The sequence below is a fragment of the Buteo buteo genome, chromosome 12 (genome assembly GCF_964188355.1).
Source record: "Buteo buteo chromosome 12, bButBut1.hap1.1, whole genome shotgun sequence".
NCBI classification, from domain to species: domain Eukaryota; kingdom Metazoa; phylum Chordata; class Aves; order Accipitriformes; family Accipitridae; genus Buteo; species Buteo buteo.
The window spans coordinates 12,023,331-12,048,430 of NC_134182.1; positions in this window are offsets into that span (position 1 = coordinate 12,023,331).

The window sequence follows — 25,100 nt, forward strand, 5'->3', positions numbered from 1 at the left end:
ATAACAGTGCAGACCTCTTGCTTATTTAAATGAGCTGTATTCCAAACCACAGAGAGGTAGTTAATAATTCTGAAAAGACAGCCTAGAAAAGCAACAGAATTAAACTCCAAAACAAGATATACTCATCACTTATTGGAGAAATATTTGCTGAAAACAAAAGACTGGTTTCTCCAGTAGTGTTGGAAAAAGACACGGGCATTAAAATAAAAAGCAATATTCAACATGATAAAAAATGTAAGCAAAAAGCAAGAGATTATATTCTAGCCCGAGATGAAGTGTTTAGATAACAGACAAAATAGCACTGTGTGATACACATAATTGCTCCCGAAAAGCACAAGCAGTATGTGAGGTTATTAAATCCCCCCAGAATTATGGAAAGGCTAACAGGAGGTGTTGCTTAGCATAATAAAGTATTTGCAGTAATGACTACTCTTAAAGCATAGATGTCCAGAAAGAGCCCAAAACATTCCCAATTTATTGGAGATAACACCTATTGTTTTCTAGGCCTTCAGAGGACCCGCAGTAACTGCTACCTCAGCCAAACTCATGTAAAATTAAAGAAAGTGAAAAATTATTAAACTGAAAATGAAAGGAGAGTTGAAGAGACTTTAGAATAAATCAATGAATTCAAAGTAACCAGTCACTGGGGTTAGAAAGTACATATTCAAGAGCTCTAAAACAAAGACATTATTGAGTTACTGATGGAGGTCTGTAACCAAGTCCTCAATTCTGCCTCAGTATCTTAAGAAAGAAAAGGTGAAAAATGTGAAAACATTGGGTTTTTTCCAAAGGGCTCCATAGAAGACTGTGGGAACAATAGATCAGTAAACTTGACCTCTGCAGCAGATAAATTGCTAGAAACCAAAATAAAGAATAAAATTAGGATACACACATAAATATGATATGCTGGGGAAGGATCCAACAGTTTCTGAAAAAAAAAAAAAAAAAAAAAAGGCTCACAAATTTATTAAAGTATTCAACGAGCATATGGCCTAGGACACTACCTAGTCAATACAGTATGAACATCTCTGCTTGCAAAGAAGCTAAGCATTCCCAGAATAAGAAGAAATTAGTAGCAGGAAACAAACTGTAAAATTAGTTTTCCCAACGGAAAAAGATTTCAGATATGTTGTTCGCTATATTCATAAACAACCTGGGAAAGCAGTACAAGTGAGGTGACAAAGTTTGCTGATGATACAGCATTGCTCAGAACAGTCAAAGCTGAAGAGAACTGTGAAGAGCTGCAGAAGGATGTCATGAACTAAGATGAAACTTAGTGGTCGTGAATGCCAACTAATGCATGTGGGGAAAAATAACACTAGCTGTAGGTACATGATGATCAGCGCTGCTCAGGAGAGAAATCTTTGAGTCACTTTGAATAATTAGAAAAGGTCACTTCAGTGTTCAGCTGCTGTCAGAAATGCCCAGAGGGGCTTTTAGGAACTGCTAGGAAAGAAGATGAGAGAAAAACAGAATGAAAAAAAAAAAAAATACCATCTTGCTGGATAAATCCACAATGCACCTGCATCCTGAATACTTCTAGTCTCTCTCTCAGAGCACAGAATGCATGTTATAAAGAGGGGTGGAAAAGCTGACCATAGGCACAGAAGAGCTTTTTTGCAGTGAGGAACAAGACTGTAGCTCATCAAACTGGAAAAAAGACAGTGAAAGACAGATGAGATAGAATTTACAAAAGCATGAATGGTATTAAGGAGGTGAACAGTGAATGATTATATTAATACACAGAGTTGGAGGCACTCAATGAAATTATCAGGTAGAAAAATTAAAATAAACAAAAGGAAATTCTTCTTCATGCAACACAATTAAATTGTGATATTTGCTGTCACAGGATGTTGTGAAATCCAGAAGTATAAATGGGTTCCAAAAGGAATTAGACAAATTAATGGAGAAATAAGTCTATCAGGGACTATTAAATACAATGCAGCCAGCAGTTCAGAAAGTTTCTGAAGTCCTGATTGCTGAAAGCTTGGAGGGTAAACCTTTGGGGTGCCTCTTTGAGATTTCAGAAGGTGATGCTGTTATTGCTTTATATTATGGTTGCTCCTCAAAGGCCACAAGTAGATGCAGGGTATCTCTTATGCTAAGCATGTACACACATAACAGAGATGTTCTCTGCCCTCAAAAATATATGCTCTGTGTGCTAATTACTGGGACCAAAGCTCTAAAGTCAGGATACTCAACTCCTTCTTGCTACTGAATCTGAGAAAGCACAACTCTGGATTTACATACACTTTGCACCCTGAATTTCTCCATTTACACTGAGGGAGTTACAATGACTGAACTCCAAATTAGTTGAACGGTTAAAATGAGCAGAGACTGAAAAGAGAAGGGGGTTACATTTTGGCAACATTTTTTAAGGTATGCCTTTAAAATATAAATAAAGCACTACTCATTGGAAACTTCCCATGCCTACTAAGACAGTCTAACATCATCGGCCTTAACTCTAAATGGCAACTTTAGTTATTCTAAACAATCTCCTGTATGGCCCAGAGACAGGTTAAATAATATTGCGATATTACATAGGCTAATAATTTTCAGTGTGTTTGCTTGTAGTAGGTAAACAGAAATGGTGGGATTGGATAAAGGATAGCAAGATCTCACAAAGGGGATGACTCCCGAGAGCGTCAAGAAGATGCATTTAGCTTGGACTTATTTTAAGAAATAAGAAAAAAGATCAACCCATAGGAATGCTTCACACCACAATAAAATCTGAAGCAGCAAATCTGTAGTTCAACAGTGTGCATGAAGGAACCGGCTCAGGTCAGGACTAGCTGATGCTGAGTGACCTGTGTTTTAGTACGTAGTACACAAAGTGGACTGAACTGTAGTAATACCACAGCAAGGACACTATGAAGTGCCCTATATGCTACTTCTGTTATGCATAGGGAAACCATGCAAAGCCCAAAGCTCTCAGTTCAGAGAGCAGTATCTGAGCTGAGCAGCTTCCAGCAGGGACATTTCCACTCACCGTCAGCAAACACTGGACAGGCTTCATTGAGCATAGGGATTTTCTCTTAATGACTACACCTGAGTGAAGACAGTGCTGCTAAGGATAGGAGCAGGCACTCTTCCCAGAGACGTATTGGAGCCAAGCTTGAGTGTACCCCCAGGCTGTAGGACCACAGGCACTTGCTGACACAGGGCTGCAGGCATGATTTGACACAAGGGGAATGGGGAAGCAGCCTGGTATTGGGATCTGTCTTATTGGCAGCTTTCCATCAGAGGTAGGGCACCTGCTGCAGAAGTTAAAGTTAACATGAGTGCCTGTTTCACTCATCATTCACAGGCACAGTTGCTGCACATCCAGAAGGATGCTCTGTTCCCTGCTCCCAGGGAGGATTTTCTGGTTTTGTAGCCAGGAGTAAGACTATCAGCATGTTTCAAACAGACCACAGGTGACTCATGGAGAAATAAGCAACTTGGGAACTCATCTGAAAGCAATCTAAACAGTGTAAGTTACCTAGCGACAGATGGGGAAGTAAAAGAAGGAGCCTCCTGCTTTATGTCACATCTTCTGTCACCTCTTGCCCTCCCCTATCAATCATTTCCCATGCACATCATCCTCTTACTTCCTTGCTTAGTATCCGATATCACTTCTTCCTTACTGACAGGTAAACACTCACCACCTTAGATTCCCCAGGGTGGATTCTAACTAATGACCTGGAGAAAAAGGTTTCTAAGCCTGTTAAAAATGCCCTAAGCTACTTTGCCCTTCCTCTATTTAGTTTGTCTGCATTGCAAGGCAATACTTGTTCTATTTCCAAACATGGAAATCATTAAAGGCAGCAAACAAATAAATCATGATGGAAGACAATGGAGAAATCAGAATCTTTCTTCAGTCTCAGGACCATTTACATTTTCAAGAGAAACTTGAGTTCATGTGGATAAAAGCAATGTATTGAGAGAAATTGCACCTGAAACAGATCATGAGCAATGAGCTGGAGAACTTGTATTGCCATGCTGCCTTTCATGCCTTGTCAGCACAGAATGTCTCATAAGGAAAAAAAAAAAAAAAAAAATCAATTTCCCTTCCACTGATGTTTCTTTGCTTCCAGGGTGGACCACACACAGGCTTCACAGTTGTCTGCAACAGCACTAGAGAATGGTTTTGGTGAGGAGCCTACATTCAGCTCAAATTGGAATTACCCTTCATTGACTTGGCCCAAAACATACGTGACATCTGTCAAAAATGCCACAGGGTCTGTAGTAACTACTGACAGCACCTTGAGTCTTACTGAAAGAAAAGTCCAAGGTGTGCTGTGAGAAGGGAAATCAAAGATGAGTTTCGTCCATGGGAGGAAGCTGTGTCCTGCAGTGCTGCATTACCTCCCACTCCATGATTCAGCCAGCACTCCTAACAACCTCTGTAGCTGCAACGCAGCTCCTTCTTTCACTCTGCTTCCTAATTTACCTCAAATCTCACATACCAGAGACCCCCTTTCCAACTCTCAAATATGGGTGAATGGGAACTACCTGTGCATCTGTCTTGTGCATAAACAGAGCATTTAAAAAATATTCATACAGGACCAATCTAGGAATATTCACAATATAGATATGAAGTATGGGTATAGGTATTATCATGCATTTTTCAATAGCTTCATCTGGACAATCATTGCAAACACCTGAAGGTTTTGGTTGGCAATTTCAGAGTTGTATATTAGCATTTTGGAAGCGTACAGCCAAATCACAGACACATCACAGCACAGAACAGGCTACGGAGTCCCAGCTGCAGCAGGAGAGCAACTAGAGATGGATGAGAGAATACTTTTTAGTGCACACAGGGATGACGTTCCCAAGGGAGCTGCCATAAATATTTCCACCATAAGATTTTGACCCTTGTATTTTTGCACCCTTCAGGGTCAGCATCCCCACAAAATGCATTGAAAAAAATGGCATTTTGGCAAAGAAAACATAAGGAAGTCAGAGTGTTACATTGCAAAACCACATTTCATATCAGGATAGGTCTGTTATCATTAGGGAAAAGGAACCCATTTTACAGAGAAAAGCTCACAAGCCGTGCCATTGCATGTGGTAGAGAAAAAGAAAGAGGCCTATTTTGAAGTTCAAAACATCATACAAAAGCAAGGTCATCTTTCCAGCAGTTTTGTTGGGGTTGGGTTACATCCAGTTCTAACAATGCTATACAAGGCATATCAGACATTAAAATGATACCTCACTTGATCTTACTCAATAGAAAAGGCAAATCACATAAAACAGGTGCTAGACAGCGATGCAGCCTCCCCATAGTTATCTGGTTTACAAACAGCAAACTCTTTAGCCCTATTATTGTTTCTCTCATTTGCCACATTCTAGCTCCAAAAGGCACTCTAGTTCTCTAAATTGTTAGCAGCTTTTATAGCCAAAGATAAGTATCCATCACTTTTAATTTTCATCGTTGCATCTGTTTTGTCATTTAGCTGCAGCAGGTTGTATTACAATGATTAATGAGGAAATGGATACAAACATTTTTATTTCAAATAGCAGCTCTCAGATAAGATCTGGAAAACAGAACCAAGCCATATGATTGTAAAAAAAAAATAAATAAAATAAATAAATACACACACACACACAAACCTAAACAAGTGGGCATTGTGCCACTATCTGTGAACACCCTGGAAATACAAATATCTCTAGCAACGAAGAAAAAAAGTATATTTTTCACATTTTCCTGTGCAATGGTTTGTTTGCATTTTTTTGTTGGGGGGGGGGTCGTTTGTTTTGCAACGTTTTACTTTGGCCCTTTTTATTTCATGTAAATGTCCAGCTCAAGTGTGGCACATCAACAAATACATTCATTTCTCTTTCAGGGAAAAGCCAAACACTGCATTTCTATTCAGAAAAGGCAGCATATATAAAATGTATTGCTAGTAACAGAGGCCTTTAGAATAAAAAAATAATAATTTTTATTGCTCTCTCTAGGAAATTTGCTGTAAACATGGTTTATCTGTAATTATATTTGAAAAGAAGTATTATTTAGTATTACAGTTACCTACAAACCTAGAAGCCAAAAAAATATTTTACATTTCCTGCTGTATGGGGAAAAGAGTGTTCTTTTTTGCAGAAAGTGGAAAAGTCTTTCAGATTAAACCCCCTTCAGAACAATCCTTCAATTCAGAAGAATTAATTTAATTTCTTTGATACTAGTATTATATTCACTTAGTTGTAAGATTTTTCTCGGAAAACAAGAAAATTCATAAAAATATAGTCATATGAGACAACTATTCATCTAATGAACAGAATGTGAAAAACACAGATGACTACTACAATATTAGACTGAGATAAATAATCTAGCTGGAGACCTATTGGATTCTACACTTTCATGTCAATGAAGCATTTGGCCTACCGATGTATTTTTGCCTACTCTGCCAGGCAGGGCTCAGGCTCTGCAGGAGAATACAGCCGTGGATCTCTGCAGGAAGAGAAGACCTTTTTTTTCCAAGTAAAATGTTCCCTAACTCTGCAAGGGAGGTTGGCAGTAGATCTCAAACTCTGGCCTGTCTTTTTAATACCCCTACAATAGCTCAGTTGGATTGAGACCAGCTGTTGGTGCATTACCATTTGTAAATGCTTAAAGCAACTACTCCTTGTTTTCTTGGCAACATGTACTGTGGAGGGGGGGCAGGGGGGAAGCACTTTCATTCAGACATTAAGAATTGCTGCATGCCAGCTTTGGCTTACACAAGCTATTGTTTGCACAGCTCTCTTCAACAAGTTTTCACAAAAAAAAAAAATAATCCTGTAGGGATAAATTGGGCCCCTAAAATTCTGATTTACACCATCCACTTGGCCTTCATTGGAAACAAGATTCCTTTTTTAATCCAACCATTTCAGGTCACAGGTCTTTCTGGGTTTCAATTTCCGCAACGCCCCCACAAAATCACCCAGATTGTCTTAGGAATGACAATTATAACTTCCTTACTCACTGCTTAAAAATAACAGTGAATTGCCTGCTAATATAAGCATAAGAAAGAGATCTGAACTTTCATTTCCATTTTCTAAAATCAGAGTATCAGCATCAAAAGCTTGGGACAAAAAGAACACAAAATTACATTAGGATTATACTTCAGCATTTGAGAAATACTAAGAGTCTCAAAATACCAGAAAGATCCTCGATTGGGTTGCCACATTAGAAAGAGACTAGTCATAGTAGAGAACATACCCCAACATTTTTATTATTATTATTATTATTCAGATGAAAACAGCTCCAGTGACCTTTCATTGCCTCATCCTTTCCAACCACCCCTACTAGAGCTTGGTGTACTGGAACTGTCTAAGCATGAATGCTAGCATCTCAGTGGTTGCAGCTGCTAGTACAATAGGATTAATTTGCCATCTACCAACTCTAATGCCCTTCTGTTTCATCTTCTTTCCCCACCAGGGGCAGTGGTGACAGCATCTGTTCCACTGTTATTTTAGTGGCGCCTTTCGTGCTGTTATAGTTAAGGGTCTGTCAGCATTCCCATTACACACACACACACACACACGCACGCATTTCTTGAGGGAAAGGACAGCTCAAATCAACCTCTGGAAAAAAAGAAGAATGAATGCATTGGGGCTGAAAAGGGTATGAGAGTCTTAGAAGAAAACATTTATATATTTGATTTTATGGTATTATTTGAGAGAAAAAAAAATTAGATACAAGAAGTTCCAAGTAACCTATTTTGCATTTATTAAGGGAAGATAATGGTGAAAGTTCATTTGGATTGTTCTATGACCTTAGAGAAAGCAACCATGCCAAAAAGAAAACAGAGGGAAAAAACCTAAAACAGGTAATTTTTTTCTACCAAACACCTTCTTTTATTAATTTCTAGGTAACTAATTTAGATGATAGGGTATTACTTCAAAAGCATCCCAGACAATATTTGATGAACAGGCCATTGATTATGGGTAACCAACTCTAAATACATAACAGGAACCTCAGATCTCTAAGTTGAGAGTGATAATGAGGAGAGGACCATGGTTTTCTGCAGGCAGTCAAGCATACCAAAAGGTAAAGAACGTACCAAAAGTGGTTTGGGACCCTTCAGGTGGGTGCTCCCAGCCCTGCTGATATGTGTGGGATAAAAAGAGAACTACTGCTCACTGCAGTCCACAAGACACAGGCTCATCCCACTGTTGCTTTGTGGGAGCCGTTGCCCACAAGCATGTCTGACTCATAAGCATTGCTTTCTATCCACAAAAGTGGATAGAAAAAAAGCAAGTGCTGGGGCAATTAGAGAACAGGTCAGCTTATTTCAGCAATGAAAACTGTCTGGAAGATGACAGGTATCAGGTTAACCAACACAGGGCTGCTTCACAGACCCCACAGGTGGTTTCTCTCCTCAAGCTATGCCAGCCTTTCTACATGAAATTATTGTGCATGTGCAGGTTTCCACCCAGTTCAAGAGAACTTTGAACCAGCATAACTCGTCTGAATTCTCAAAATAAACCCTCTCTTGCTTGGTATGCTTCCTACTGCAGAGAGGTATGACTTCCGCAACAAAAGGAAGGAATTACATTTTTCCAGAAACCTCTTCTTACAGAAAAAAATTCACAGACGATTTAGAGGTCAGCATGGGCCTTTCCTAGTACCAGAGTACTCACCATAGGATTGACATAATCTGTAATGCCAGATGTGAGCCTTCTATGGGTGAATTAAAATTTGCCTTCAGTCCTACCAACACACTACCATTTACAGCACTTTCTGTAAATCTCTTCAACGTTCTGAAATAATAGTGATGCATTTGTCTTCTTGAAAAATACACAAACAAAGGAGATTCAGAGGTAATTGGGGATTTTCAAACTCACAGCATACTAGGAAAAAAAAAAAAAAACCAAACAGTTAAGCAATAAATTTGGAGGCAAGGCTCTGAAGCCATGCAAATTTCTTTAGTCACATTGATAGTCCAGTCACTGTGATGGGAAATGGATTAATAACATGCTGTTTCTTTTTCAAGTCACACTATCAAATACCTAGGTGTCCTTTGTCACATCACTTAACTGCTCTGCATTTCAGCATCCTCATCTGTGAAATGGAATAGGTAATTAAACACTCATGAATGCTTTGGGACTCTTTGCTGGAAAGAATTATTATGGTGTCTTATTACTGTGAGACAACATGCAATTGTCTCAGGTCTCTGTAACAGCTGAGCCTAAACAGTAAAGGAAAAAAATAATCTAAAAGCTCAACTGAGATCTTCTGCCCTATCCTCTGCAAGATGCAGCTACTACTTCAGTCCATTTTCCATGTTGGAGAAATTGTTCTGGGGTGGATCATGCTGCAAAAATATTATCATGTTACAGTACTTTCAAGACTAATCTTGGTTAGAAATGAGGAAGAGAAAGGAGGGAAGAAGAAACATATCTCCCAGAAATATTACATTCATTAACTGTGGGAATTATTTAAGAGATGACTGAAAAGAGGAAACTGAAAAGAAGAGCACAAAATATAAAGCCTTCCCCTCACAAAATACCCACCCTAAAACCAGCAGAAACCCACCCCCCACAGTACAGACAATTTCGCAAAAGCCCACAGCAATGAAAAACATTTTATATTGCCCCAAAACTTGCCAGCAGAGAGATCTAGGTGGCTACTGCCCACCTCACAGCACTGAAAAAGCAAGTGCCCAGTGGGTATCATTCTCCTTTATCTCTCAAACCTTTGCCACCAGCATACAGATAGAAGCGACGGAAAAATGAAAAGTGTGTATATTGTAAGCGTTGGTTAAACAACCCCACAGTAATTCTTATTTGCTGGAGGTTTTAGAGAGCAGATGTAGGATTGGCAGGGGCTGGGAGCTGGCTATATTGTTCTAGCACATTTAGAGCCAACACGGAAAGAACACGGAAAGCTGCATTTTTGTGTGTGTGTGCATGTGAATGTGTGTATGTACGTGCATGTGTGTGTGTTTGCCTTTTGCCATCGACTCATCTAAGGTTTCTTGGATTCACACTGACACATAACAAAAAAAAACACTAGGTTGGTTCTCTTCCAAAAGAAATATGACTTATATCAGCTGCTGCATGAGAGTCTCTCAATTGCCACTACTAAGCTGCCTATTTTGCAGTAGCAAGTGGCCATGTGCTGTAACACACTGATTGCCTGCTTTGGTGGTATCGGTTGCTAGAATAAGGGCAAACAAATGGGGAACCAAATATAAAAAGCAGCCAGCAGCAGTGAAGAAGCATTACAGCTGCCAGGCAATAACTTAGATAGTTACAGCTGCCATCACCTAGTTCACGCAAGCTTTTTAATATCTTTTGGCAGCGCTTGGTGTCACAGCACAAAAGGAAAGTTGGCACTTCCTAGCATACTTTGTTTGACATAACTGTAGGCAGAACCCAGCTGATACCTTCATCAATGTGTATGTGTTTGCTCTTAAGGTACATTTTAGCAGATCAAACATTGTTTTTCTCTTTCTGTTGCACACACCACTGTTAAATCATAGGTTGGGAACCACACCAGATAAATGGGAAAGAGCTCAGTAAGCTGGAGCACATGGCCAGTCCCAGCAGCACTTCAGATAAGGAACACAAAAAAAATCCTAAAAAAAGAAAAATATAGTACGGCAGGAGGGGCTGTGGAGGGAGGTTTAAAAAAAAATAAATATACTGCTTTGCCAAAATGTTCTCCCGCCTCGCCAGTAGCAGCAGCAGCCTCAGAGCCAGGCCAGATTCTCTTCTCCATTTACCGTACTTATAAAAAACCCACAAGCACAAACACATAGACCATCACATACACATAATTAAAGCATCGACATCCCTTACTGTGATTTACAATCCACACCACCAGAAGTACACAGGCGCTCCCAGGATTTCATCAATGTCTCATCTGGTGCTCTTGGCAAACCCAACCTCTTCCTTAGACACAGCGCATGCTGCACCTCGTTCTCTCAGAAATGGGGATGCAGAGCTCTTCCTCTTATGTGAACTAGGGAAGACAAGCATTAAATGTGTCAGTGCTGGGTGATTTGCTGCTGTGGGACCTCATTTTGCAGAAGATTAATAAAAGACTAGCCTGCAGCATCGACTCTTGAGACTGCTTTCTATCATCACGAGCCTTCTATGTGGCCCACGAATTTGGGTTACAATATTGTACAAGGAATCGGACAGCCTCTGCATAATGATATTATTTTTCAGCTCTTAAAAGCAAATATACAGAGAGAGAAGACTCTGCCCCCAGGAGCTTCCATTGGCTATGAACAAAGCAAACCCGTAAACCTCTACCTGAAGTCAGCCCAGGGTTCTAATAATGTATTGAATTAGTTTATTTGTAATTCATCCCACAAAACAGATGCACTTATCTCTTAGGCCTGTGGCACTTTAACAGGCGTCAAAAAGCTACAGTATTGAGACGAACAGCTTTACAAGGTTTTTCAGGTGTAACACCACCAGGAAGAGTAGTAATTAAACTGACAGGAGGAAAAAAGGAGACAGCAAATATGATTATCTTCATTTTAAAAATATGAAACTCAGGCACATGGAGGTGAGCTGGTTGCTCCAAGCCTGACCCAGACAATGGAGACAGGGCCAGGAACTGAATGTCTATCATCCTGGGTTCACATTCAACACCTCGCCCCACAGGCCAATTGCACTGCTGAACCACAGGGTGAAGCAGGCTCCCATCCAGGGAGCAGAAACAGCTTTCTGACACAACCTGCCTGCGGCTCCATGGGAGCTGAAGGCTCAAGCTCAACATGGTTGGCTGAATCTAACTCCAGAAGCATCAAAGGGACACTAGGAAGGTGCTTGCGTATTTTCCTAACACACAGTATCTATAATTCACATCCTTTAAGTAGGTCAGATATTGACAAATAAATGTAAAGGCATTTCAAGATTCACATGAATCTGAATTATTTATTTGAAGCTGATCCAGGAGCAAACTTTTTAATGGCAGCATACAGTACAAGGGAACTGACTGGCTGGGAATGGATAATATGCATATGTTGGGCCTAGATAAATGATGCCCCATGGGAAGGACAAGAAGTTTTTGCTTTGGGACCCCAGGTGACCCTTTTGTTGTGGCAGAAAAGGAAAACTGATCCAGAAAATGTGCATGTGTCCCCCAGGATGGTCCAGGCTCTGAATACGTTTTGGAAGCTCCTAATACAATGTATAAAGAAACAATCATTCATGTACACGCACATAAAAGGACAGTCCCAGATTTACAGCCACCCACCACGGTAGTACAGGTGGCTGTAATGTAGTAAAAATGTATTGCAAGGAACTTGTCATGAATTTTAAAAACAAAGAAGCCTACAGACATAATAAAATTGATGTGACATTCAGTTAAAGCTAAAGCTTTCACCTATCTTAAAACGACAATGCAGGGGAATTCAAGGAAAGGGACTGTTCCCATCATCACTCACACAACAAAATATTTCACTCAGTTTGTGCAAGTAATATCATTGATCTCAACAATCAATGGCATGGCTTACACCTGCCACACAGGTAGGAAATCAGGACCAAAGACACCCAACAAAATCACCCCCAGACAATTGCTGTAGAGAAGAAATACTTCAAGGTCCTGGCAAAGAAAGCCAAGTCCTTTCCTTCCTCTACCACAGGATATGATATCTTCTTTTCCTTGATTATTTTTAACATTCAGGGGAGCAAATTCCAACTGTTAGCCAAGAATTGCTTCCTCTTTCCTTCATTATGTTTTTAGTGGCAGCACACAAATTTGGAAATACTATAAATCCAAGTCACTTTTCAATAGTATGGGCACAATAAGCTGACAGACTCCTCTGCTAGCCCCAAAAACTAAAGAGGGAAAAGAAAGCAAATCTAGATTTAAACTTTGCAGGCAAGATATATCCATCTCTATTAAGAAGCAGATGAACTGGTTAGCCAGCCTGACAGCAGTTTACCATATATTTTAACTGGGGAAAAAAAAAGCTCAGGTGCAGTGGGATAGAGAACAGAAAGAAACTGGGATAAAGAATGAAACAAGGATAAATAGTCAATTATGATAAACTGGTTTCCTTGGTAACTATATTTATAACTGTAATGACGTTGCTATTCTTTTAGTAATGAACAGAAAGGTTTGATACAAAGTTATATAATTCAGGCATACAAACCAGCATCTGTTCCATTGGTAAAGCTGAATCCATGCCTTAATGGAAGATGACAAACCTCAAAAGATTTGTAAATGCTTTTAAACAGCTTCTAATGTTTGTAAACGTCCTCCTAAGGACAGGTGAGCTTATAGTGCTGAATTTCTACCCTCCACGTCTGTGCTTGGCTGTATGTAATTACCTCATAATCTTTGTGCCTTGAATAGCACTCCAGCTTGTAGAGACAGTGGGCATAGGAGCAAAGGAGAGAAAGAGAAAAAAATCAAATGAGAAAATCTTGGGGATGATATTTGAGTTGTTGAGCACATAAATGCATGTGACCTTTGCATGTGCACAGTTGCCATAATTGTACATTGCACCCTGACTGCTTCCAAAAATTATTATGTTGGTAAACAGCCCCTTCTTTTTGAAAATTCACTTGAATTTCCACTACTGACACCTGAAAATGGGGTCTACTGATACCTCTCTCCATCATTTTAACTGTTTTGGAAAGTCCATTGAAATCCAGGTATAACTTATACTCCATCTTATAAAGGGTCCCGCCAGGGAGTGACTTTAAAGAAGTAACTGGGGGCAGCACCTAAATGAAGGGTGTGTACACCCTGTCATCACTAATCTCTGAACTTGAGAGCAGGCCATGTACTGGCTTCCTCCCTCCCCATGTTCCCAGATTTTCCCCCAATGAATGCCAGGATTTGGTGATGAGGTGGGGATGAAGCCCTCTGGTTTTCATCCAGACCTGCCATCAGGATGCAGCTGGGCAACATCCCTGGGTCCCACAGTCTAGACACATCTGCTAGCACCAGGGCTGGGCCACAGCAGTGACAATCCCTGCAGGAGCTCAGGAGGGTGACAGAGCTGCTTCGGCATTGCTTCTCCACACTCCTTCAGTCTGACATCCCCTGAGACCAGGTGCTTATAGCATATTCCTACTCTGCAACACCCTTAATCAGGTTCTTGGGCAGTTGGTGTTACTGCTGCCCTCCATTCAAATGAGAGAGGAATGGAAATGGAAACAGCAAAGCAAACCAAATACTCCAGCAAAACATCGTTGATGTTCAGTTTGCATTTGGAATGAAATAATCCTCCTGATGAACTACACTCTGAGATGGGGGCTGCCTGTGTGTCTGAGTGTGTGAAATACAAGCCTTCCTTGCCTGACTGAGGCAGGCTTTTCAGTTAGATGCTCAGTATTGATTAATGGAAGTACTACAGCTATAGCACTATAATGCTCACAAATTTTACCCTCTACTGTCTCTTTAGGCCATTGCCCCAAAGGCTTTCATGTTCCTAAAGCTGTCATTTAAAACATTTGTGAATCAGGATGTGTGGACAATGGAAGAAGCTGGTAGAGCCAGAGAGTGCAGATGTGAAATAATTTAATCAACAGCAATTTTTCCATTTACTTCAATGGGCTTTGGATCACCCGCCTCATGAGTGGAACATGTATTGAGGAGGAAGCAACCCGAGCCAGATAAAGAGCCAAGATACCAAAGTAATAGAGTTCCACCAAACAAGAGGGTTCACAGCAGCTGCAGCCTGAGATGTATGAAGTAAACATGGACCTAGACTCAGCTAGCAGACTGGGAAAAGGATGCAAGGGCAAACTGAAAATAAGCAAGGATTTAGCCATTCAAAATGCCCTGAGGACAGTGCCATGAGTTACTACTAAAAAAATTTTGAGGGGAGGAACCATGTTACATAAAGTACTAATAATATTCAAAGAGCTTTGCAGAATTTATCTGACAAGGAAATGAAGGCAGAAAGAAGCAAAGTGAAAACTTCAGAACACAGAATTTTTAGCCAAATCAGGAAAAAAAAAGCCTGAAAGCTTTTTATTCCCTACATGGCATAAGTGTCAGGCTATGATGCTCACCGTAATAGTTATATCGCACTGTGGTGCTGAGATCATTGTGTGATAGTTGACAATGCTTGCCCTAATTGGTGCCATTAAGTAATAAAATAATAATTGTACCTCAAATCATTGGCACTTCAGAAATGGCCATTTCCAAGCACAAGCGGTGGTGTGTCCCTGGTGCACAGTTTGGTGCTGAAATGGTTAACACCATATATTATATGTCAGTAATGAAAACTAGCACTCAAGCAAGGAAATTCAAAGCTAAGGCTGACACACCATCGTTAATGCAGCCCTTTGTGCTTAGCTACCACGGGAGTCTTGGAGCAGCACATGGTGTTGTACCCCACACAATATGTGCTACTACAATACCGCATTCACAACACAATGAATTGAGGTCAAGTGAGTGACCTTAAAAAGAGCTTTCTTTTAATTCTTTAAAGAAACACCCCATGATATGTAGGAGCCCATTAAACAAAGCTGCAAGAAGATACAGTAAACTTTAATTAGCAGTGAAGGCAATAACCTCACTTTATACTTCATAATTTCTCCCACCATGTTTTATTACATGGAACAGTCATTTTAGTACCTTTGTACCTAAGGCAGCATCCATGTGGTGTGGAAAGGGATGTGTTGTTGGATATTTATTGTAATGGGGCTTCATGTGGTTGGAGGTCAAAGTGTAGGACTTTCATTTGTACATCACTGCTCTACTATCTGCTCATGTCTCTGGGTAACCTGATGTTCAAACCTTTTGTAAGGCAATTGCTGAGGAGGTTGTTCGTATTGTTACGAGAACTTGGAGAAAGGATGCTGGGCCCTGGCTTCGGCACAAGCCTACTGTGTGACATAGGGTACTTCGCCAAAATTTTTCTCACACTGATCTCAGATGCTTCCATTTTTAGGGGACTCAGGTGCAGCTCCTAGGGTCTGGTCTCAGAAAGCCTGGGAATCAGTAGCTCCTATTGGCTTCTCAGGACCACTCAGAACCAAGTTTGGAAAAATCACAAATTTGTCTCCCCAAAAATTACCTGCAATTTTGAAATGTTGGCCTTTTACCTCTCTGCCTTTCAAAACATCCCACATCAAGTTGCAATGGTATTTGCCTACCAGCCTGCAGACTGAAAGGGACACTGTTAACTTTTCTTTGTCCTTTTTATGCTAGATATTTAACTGATAATGGGGCATAATACCTGAACTCCTTCAGACACTATCTGCATTTCACTGCTGGAAAACTCCAATACACAGAGGTTCTGGACCAGACCCACAGCAGGACTTGGGCAGCTATACCCAGCCTGCATGGAAAAGATATAATCCTTAGAACACCCAGGAGTCTTTTGGCACATCAGTCAGTTGCATTACATTTTCCCCAGTTTCCACAATTTTGTTTCTGTGCATGCCTAGAAAATGCTGTCTTGAAAAGGCTCAGTCACTCGGTGGTGATCAAGTACTTATGCCCCACCAGGCATCCACACACCTCCATCTATCTCAGAATAACAGCCTGGTCTTATAGATACCTTTGGAACATGTCTACTGGAAGGGGCTCCATACAAAACCATCATTGCTCTCCATTTCCTATACACCATGGCTACAGGAGGAAAGCATGCCTAGCAGTAATGGCAGTATTTGATTTCTATCACCTGCTTCACAGTCTTTGCCACACAACCTTCCTTTCCCAAATGGGTGTGCTAACTACTGTGCTACAGAGTCAGGCTATTCTTACAACCTTTTTCTGTCCCCATTAATCCTGAATTTTACAACAAGAATTATTTTAAGCACCAGCCTGAAGAGTGTCTTCTCTCCTCATCCTGCCTAAGACTAGCTGATAGCTTGATGTGCAGGATCTAATCCTGCCAAAAAAGAGATGCAGGACTTAAGGTAGGAGAAAAAGAAAGTGAACTCAGATATCTTGGATGAATGTGCTAACCAGTGAAGTATCAAATAAAGTACTGCTGTCTCCTTGTTGGCTGAGCTTCAGGAGAGACTTTGAGGCTGCAAAGCCCTAGTACAGAGAGGCAACAAATAGTGCTGATTAAAGAGTCTATGCCTGGAGGGAAGCACCTTGCAATGGTCTCTCGCTGGCCAACTTCCGAACTCCATATAGATTTTATAACAAAACTATGTACCTACCTCCAGGCTGCTAATTTCACTGTGTTGTGACACCTGGTGTTGTGTCACTCGGTGGTGTTGTATCTGTGCGGGGCGGGGGAGACCTTGCCAAAACTAGTACAGGAATGTTCACAAGGGGTGAGGGATCTGAACCCAAACATCCCAGTGCCATGGCTGAGACTTAAATACTGGATCAATCTTTCCTTCCTGGAGCTTATTCCTTTTTCTTGTACACATGGTTGCAAATAAAATTTTGCTCCTAAGAGTGAGAAATTACTAACTCATTCTTCTCTAAATATGTGTCTACTTTCTGCATTTGATGGACTAGTTCGTGGTCCACTTAGTGCTTTCTCATTGTATAACTACTATTTCCAGGTGCTTTTCACACAACAAGGGAAAGAAAACTACTTAAAGACAAGAGGAGCTGGCAACCATAATACCCAAAAGTTACTGGGAGGCCTAAGCAGCAGTTCTAGGAACTGAACGTGTTTCAATTCACTTGTTTAAACTGACCGGATTTCAAGCTGATGGTGCCATTTGGCATTCATTTCTGTTTTTACGAAAATAAAAATTCCACGTAATGGAAATGTCAACATTACTTCTACTTCTTCAAAACATACATTTTGATGTATCCTGAAGTAAAAGGGCTCCCCATTCCCTTATGTCTGTCTGAAAATGTCTGAAAACAGCAACATATGCAATATCAATGTCAAATAACATACCATAAAGCCTGATTCCCTTCCTTCACCTTTATTGAAGTTGTTTAGTACCTTATTCCATGAGGATACCCCACAAAAAGACTCATTTGCTGAGAGGGACTAAGAACCTCAAAGACAGACAGCTACTTACCACCCCTTGTTTGAGTTTGCTGATGTTTTGCCCCCTATGGAAGAGAACTAGTCCTGTCTAGGCTCATTACAATCAGGTACAACACCTCTCGTGGATCCAAGCCTACATTCACAGTCCCTTAGGAGGAGTTTAGAGGAGCATGGCCCTCATGAAATAACAGGAGATGGATCTACCTGTACACTCCATGCTATCCAAGATCATCTTTCCCAATAGCTGTATCTACACCATCTAAAGGCCAGACTTTTCAGAGCTCGAGCATGGACATATGTGGTTCTATACAGGAAAATGTCAGGAGCTTCATCCAGCTGGTAGGCACACACACACAGAGCCTGCAGAATATCCAGAGATAGCATGCAGGTGACTGGGAGTGGGACACAGAGTTTTCTGGATTTAGAGCCCCTCTGAATACTGTTTGCTCTTAGCAGGGCTGACATAATCACTGAATCCACTCGCAGGTCTACCCTGGTACAGAAGCTTGAGTAATACTTTGCAATCTCAGGTACCTGCATGAGTTCAAAATAACATGCTTAGGACAATATTACGATGTGTCAGAAAAGCAGAAAGGCACTTTTAATAATGTGCTGTCCATCACTCCAATTGGTGTTACTTAGCACAAATACAGTAACATACCACAAACTGTAATATATTCCCACCAGTCCTGCACTGAAAAGGAGAATGCCTCCCAGAGCACTATGATTAATTAAATGAAAGGCACAGTCAGCATTTTTAGAGGGGAGCCTTGAGGTTAGAGAAGAAAACAAGAAATGTAATCTGAAGATGCTCACTGTTTACATCTCTTATTTTGCTTTTAAACATTTCATTTTTAGAATTCCTCAAATCTTTCTGCTGCAAGTCATGCAAGGGTTAAAAACAGTAAAGGAGGAGAAAATTGAGAAATACATATGATGCTCCTTTGCCTTTTTTCATTCCTTCTGACAAAACATAGTCGAAACCCCCAGTAATAAGAATGGGTGAAATATTAATAGTCTTTCTTTTTGGTTCAGGCAACGGTAGCACTGCAGTGCTGTTTGGTTCCACCTGACAGAAACACTGCAAGCAGCACCTAGAATAAAACTGGAAGATTTATCCAATTTCTCTCAACACAGTCCTTCAAAAGGCAAGCCATCCTCACATCCCTTTAACTTAGAAAAGCAGAACTCCTGAGCATCTGGAAGGCTACACACCACAACTAGCACATCAACAGCATGTAGACCTGCATTAACAGCAAGTGCAGAACACAGGTGCAACATGCTCTCAGCAGCATGCCCTCAGTGAACGCTGGGCAGGATGCTCTGCTCCAGCACAGGCTTCTGGATTGCCTTTAAAAGTAGCTCTTGTTGGAGCATGTTAAAGCAGCCTACCTACACAGTGACAAATACACAGTACACAGTGACAAATACACAGATAATTGTCACAGCTTTACATTAGAGGAAAGGGCAAAATCTAGACAACACAACACAGACACAACGTGCCTGTTGATACGGAAGCAAATGAGAAAATTCAACAGAATCAACTCAAGATGTATTAGTGCTTCTTCCTTTGTAGGTTAGGCAGAAGGAGGAGTAATGATTAATGGTAGTTTTATTTATCTGGTTTATTTTTCCCACTTTATGAAAGGCACCACAGTGACTCACTAGGTGGCAAGTGAGAGTCCTATTGTGAGAGTCTTTTCAAAATCTATGTTGTGTGCCTAAATCTTTGTTGCAATCCTAGCAGGCCAAGTACCCAGACAGTACTGTTATCTCACTGTACAAAAAATATCTGCAAGACTTCCAAAACCACCAAACAAATTCTGCTATAAAACAATACTATCAATAACACCCTTTCACACAACACCTTTATTCCTAGAAATTATTAAAATATACTCATTTAGATTTATCCTTGATGCAACACTACCAAATTTGGCTGTGGCAAATTTACATCAGGTGTGATTTTGACCCTAGGACAGCATTCAAGAAAACGTCAATGCATTGAGGCTTAAATACACCAAGAGGAGAAACAACCAATCAGCTTCTGAAATTCCAGGGATGCCTTCATCTCTGTGTTTTCCCTGTGTTTTTATAGTATATTGTTGCGTATGAGTTACAAATGTGTGAAAACATTAAAGTTGAGCCAACTACAAAATAAGCTAATATCTTGTGTTTTCTAAAAAATGCAAGCCTAATTAGAGTTTAGGTAATTAAAGCTTTCACAGTTATAAAAAATACAATACATTCATTTATGCAAATCTGCCACTGAGTGCGATTTCAGTAAAATACCATGTAATGCGCATAACGTCAGAATTTTGCTTACAATTGAAATGTCTGCAAAGCAAGTTCTCTTCCTAAATTTCAGGCACATGCACTGTAATTCTCTTGCATTATGGATTTAAAACTCAGATTGCTTTGTCTTCATTTGAAAATGATTAGCAGTTTACATCGGATTTATGTGCTGGCATAGCCTTTGTATCATTGAACAACTACAAGCTGATTTACAAAAGCCCAGATACACTATGTGTATATCTATGTAACTACAAAGTAATATGTGATGGCAGGCATAACCAGCACACATAATTTATAATTAAGTGATTAGCAATATAAGCCACTATTATTAATTAATGTTTAATGCTGACATTGTGCTTGGGGCTGTATAAACTACAAGCGTAAGGCAATCTCTGCCTTGGAGTGGCAAGAGGCTAAAATGACAGGCACCGTCTCCCAGTCCCACAGCTTCTGGGGAGCCAGGAGGAGGAAGGACTCAGCGGGAGTCCTGAAGCTGACTCTGCACAGCCAGAGCAGCACAGCCAGGCACAGGCCACTGCAGGCTGCCACGGCCACCAAAACCTCTGAAATAACAGCAATGGCGAAAGCTAAGACTCCTTTTCTCTAGTCAGAAAGCAATAGAGCAATACCAAATACATAAAGGTTCTCTAGCCTCTATAACCCTGAGGCATGACCCAGCAAATCTTAATACAGAGCAAGGTAGGCCTAGCGCCTTTGCCCCTGCTCCTTGGGGAGAAAGTGGGGACAAGTCTCTTTGGGGGCTGCACAGATGACTTTTGCTCCACTCTGTCACTCTGCAGAGTTGAGATCAGCTCTTGGGACCACACAACCTGACCGTGCTTCCCCAGGCATCAAGAAGTATTCACAGGATACAAGGTCCCCCAACACCATGTCAGCCATTTTTCGTGAAACAGCACCCAAGGCACATTTGGACAGCAAAACAAGAATGAGGAAGGTGCTTCAGAAACATTGCCCCAAAAATGACATGCCACAACCACAGTAGTTAAATAATCAGGATATGTAAGATCACAAGAACTGCCACTAAATGTTTGAGGGAGAGGAGACTTTCCAGACAGTGTGCACATTTGAGTTTGATCATTTCTTTCCCATGTAGATAGAGATTTTAACAGAAGCAGCATGTAAAAGAGCTAGTTCTAGTTCACAGTACTCACGGTGTTGGTCTGTCAGTAATCACATTTCCTTGTATATGCAGGACAAAGGGTATGAAACTTCCAGCCATGAAACCAGTATAGCTCCACCAATGGTTAACACCCAAGAAGGAATAAATGCCCACTTTCATATAAAGAGGGGTGGAGAGAGGTTTTAGTACCTGCCCTATGAATTAGCCAGGTGAAGTTTGCAGTAACTAAAATTGGGTTTAAAACTTTTGATGGGTAATTAGGCTTTGAAAAACAGCTTTAACAGATATTGTCATTAGTTTTGAAAATTCTCTGCTTCTTTCATGCTCAGCAGTCTAAATGGGAAAAAATCCAACCTGGAAGTGTCCTTCAGTATTATTTACATAGAGCCTTACCTGGTCTTTTGTTGATAAATCGAAAAGCTGTATTTGCAGCAAAATAATGATAATATACAGCTGCATGGACAGATTACGAAAAGCAAAGCAACCAGACAATTATTTACTGTGCTACTATAAGACAGGTACTAACTTTCTTTACATCAACAAGTTTTAAAACTGTCACACAGCTTTTAATTGCCATTAATAAGGTAGAGATAAAGCCCTCTGGGTCTTAATCCCATCATCGTGGTGTTGCAAGTTAATGATATGTTAGCCAGTGCTTTATATCACTAGCTTACAGAAGGGTCAGAAGGAACATTTCATCCTAGGCCACTAAGGCTGTATTCCATGGGTAACCTCTAACCTGTTGGGGCTGTCAATCAATGAGCAGTATGCATGAATACCATGCTTCTGGTAAACCTCCTTTCACACCTATGAATTTTGTTAGTCATCATCCATTATTAACAGTTCTTTCAGTTGCTACAAATAGACTGAGTTGTCAGATCTTTTCAGGATAGTGGAGGGCGATTTGCTATTGATCTTATCTTGGAGAATTAGTGATCCACTCATGGCTTTGGCTAGCTGATGGCACCGTGAAAGGTAGAAGATTGTTTGGCTTTCTGTGAAGGACCTCAGAAGATTACAATACAAGAACTGTAAGAAATCTATAAAATATTAAAGGGGCTATCAAGGAAACACAGCTTCAGATGGATTTAGCTAAGAGATGAACTGGGATCATAAAAGTCAGGTCATGGAAAGTAGCTGGGCCCCAGTAATGAGCAGGACCTCTGAGAGGTATTGTCATACAGATAATACAGATCTGCATCCAACCTACCACAAGATTCATTGTCACTTTGATCGGATCTATGTCTCCTGTATAGATAAGGGCAAACAAAGAATCCAAAGGAAAGGCCATTTTCCCTAGCTTGCTATTGAAGTCTTTTTACAGAAAAATACTCTGGAGACCAGGGGCTCTATTGAATAGTTTTACATAGGAAATAGGACTAGAAGAGTCCTCACAGGTCATCCCCTGCTATGTCTGACACATCATACCTCATTGATATCACAATATCACAATCTCATTGATAAATTTCTCAAGTTTTTTCTTGAAACCAGGTAGTTTTCTTGCCCTTGTGACTCCTGTCGGAAAGCTGCTCCAAAACTTCATTTTATTAAAAATCTTCATCCCTTTCCAAAGAACATTTATTCAGTTGGCTCCTATCAATTGTTCCTGTGACATTCAGTACACCCCTAATTTAATCAGTTCTCTCTCACCACTTGCCCTGATAATATATTCATAGGGGGCAACATAAAACTGAGCCCTACTCACTTTTAGTTTTGCTAAACTAAAGACACAGTCCTTTATTCCCCACTTCCTATCTCAATTTAATAGCCCTTTTTCTGTACTCTGTCTTTTTCTGGATCTCCCCAGTGCCTTGTACAAAAGTAGTCAGGAATCCCACATGTTTCCTGGATATGCTTCCCCTGATGCAACATCCAGGGGAACATCTCAGGGAATATTTCCCTTCCCTGCTGTTGCGGAGCTCCAGCAGTTGTCAGTCATTGTGAGATTCAGCAAAACACTTCTCTGTTACTTCCAGCTGATGAGCCTCCTGCTCAGAGCAAAAAAACATCTGCATGACCTTGTGGTTTATTAGTACTTAATTTTATCCGTTTTCCATTTCTCCTGTTGTCAGGGTCAGTCCTTCTCTGAATTGCCAAGGTCTCTCAGCTCTCTGTCTCTTACAGACTTTGTATTTGCACACATTTTCTGCTGTGGCCACAAATAAAAATGTTCAGATAGGTCACAAGACTGATCATTAATAAACTCTGCTAGTTACTGTTCTTGTCCCTTGACAGTTCTTTCAGCTCAGTTCTCAGCAATCCTCCTATAGACATTTCTTTACATTTCTTGTGCCCTGTTTTCCAACCCAAATTATTTTCTTTCATGTACCACTGCATTAAACTTTTACAGAAATCTTGATGAATTAGAGGTACTATATTTCTCTTGGTCACAAACTCAAGAGAAAGATATCGCAGCAATCTGACACAATTTATCTTTGGTAGCCTATCCACTACTACAGTATTTGCTAATTAATCTTTCTTCCAACAGTTCTACGCAAAGTTCAGTGTCCATGTATTACAATGACAACAAAGGTCAGCTCTCCCAAGTCTCACTCTGCTAGAAATGAACAGCTTAAAAAGTTAGTGGAATTACTTCAGTACAAAAAAATATATAAGACCTGATCTGCCTTGGAACATGAGCCACAGCGTGAACTTGTAACACTAACATCATCTATAGAGATGCAAAAGATTAGCCATCTCAAAATTATGACACAATCTATCTAGAATCAAAATAATTTGAAAGGTACCACCAGCCTTTGACAGGTTTTGAAGTTTATGGCAGGAAACCTCATTGGTTGTTGTTGGTGAGCTAAGAAAATATGGTTCAGTTGCATACAGCTACTTACCCTGGAGTCTGCAATGAGAGTATAGCAAAACTTGCTGTGTTGTCCTAAATCATGCTTAGCTTTGCCTCAGCATTTATACCTTAGCGTAGATATCTTAATAGAAATGGGACTTAGTAAGGAAAGAATTGCCTTCATTGTTTCTTGACCATGATAGGACATGCAAGCCTGCAGAATTCCCAGGTGGCAGCCCAGATCTAATTACGACCTTGTTCTGCAGGACAGTGACTTCAGTATTACAAACATGCACGGAGCCCATGCTGCTATGGGCCCTTTCAGACAGCTAGTCATGATGTCTGATGGAAACATAATAACATGGACAACCAGCTGAAAATTACATTCCTTTGTGAACTCCACTGTCTCACTAGGTCAATTTAATTATTCAGAGAAGATTAGCAAAGAGAGAAAAGAGTACCATCACTAGACCCCAAACCATGTGCCACGTCCCTCCTGCAGGACAGTAGATGACTTTGTGACTAAAACAGAGCAGAGACACTTACAGTGGGACTCTGGATGTTCTTTATGACATTGACTTGAGCTCTTTGTGACTCAGTTTTCCCACCTGTTAAGTGTCCATCATGATAGCTCACAAAATCACAGACTCATTTTGAGACCTTACCTATTAGAGCTTTTGAGACACTTTTAGATCCTTAGATGAAAGTTGCTAGAAACTATCATCGGTTCAGTAAGTGTGTTTGGAAGCAACAATTCTCTCAGTAGGGCTGCACCTCATATAAAGCTCTCAGCTTAGAAGTTCTTTTGGGGTTAGAGAGCCTGACCTTCAGTCTTGTTGAGATAGCATGAGGAAAGGATAGCAATGTGCACAGCACATTAAATGTTGCCACAGTCACTTGTCACTGGAAGCTGGTAGATTTAGGTGAACATGAAGGTGATAGCAGACAGATACCCCAAACCCTGACAGAAATAAATGGTAAGAAATGTTTTAGCAAGGATCAGGCATTTGCC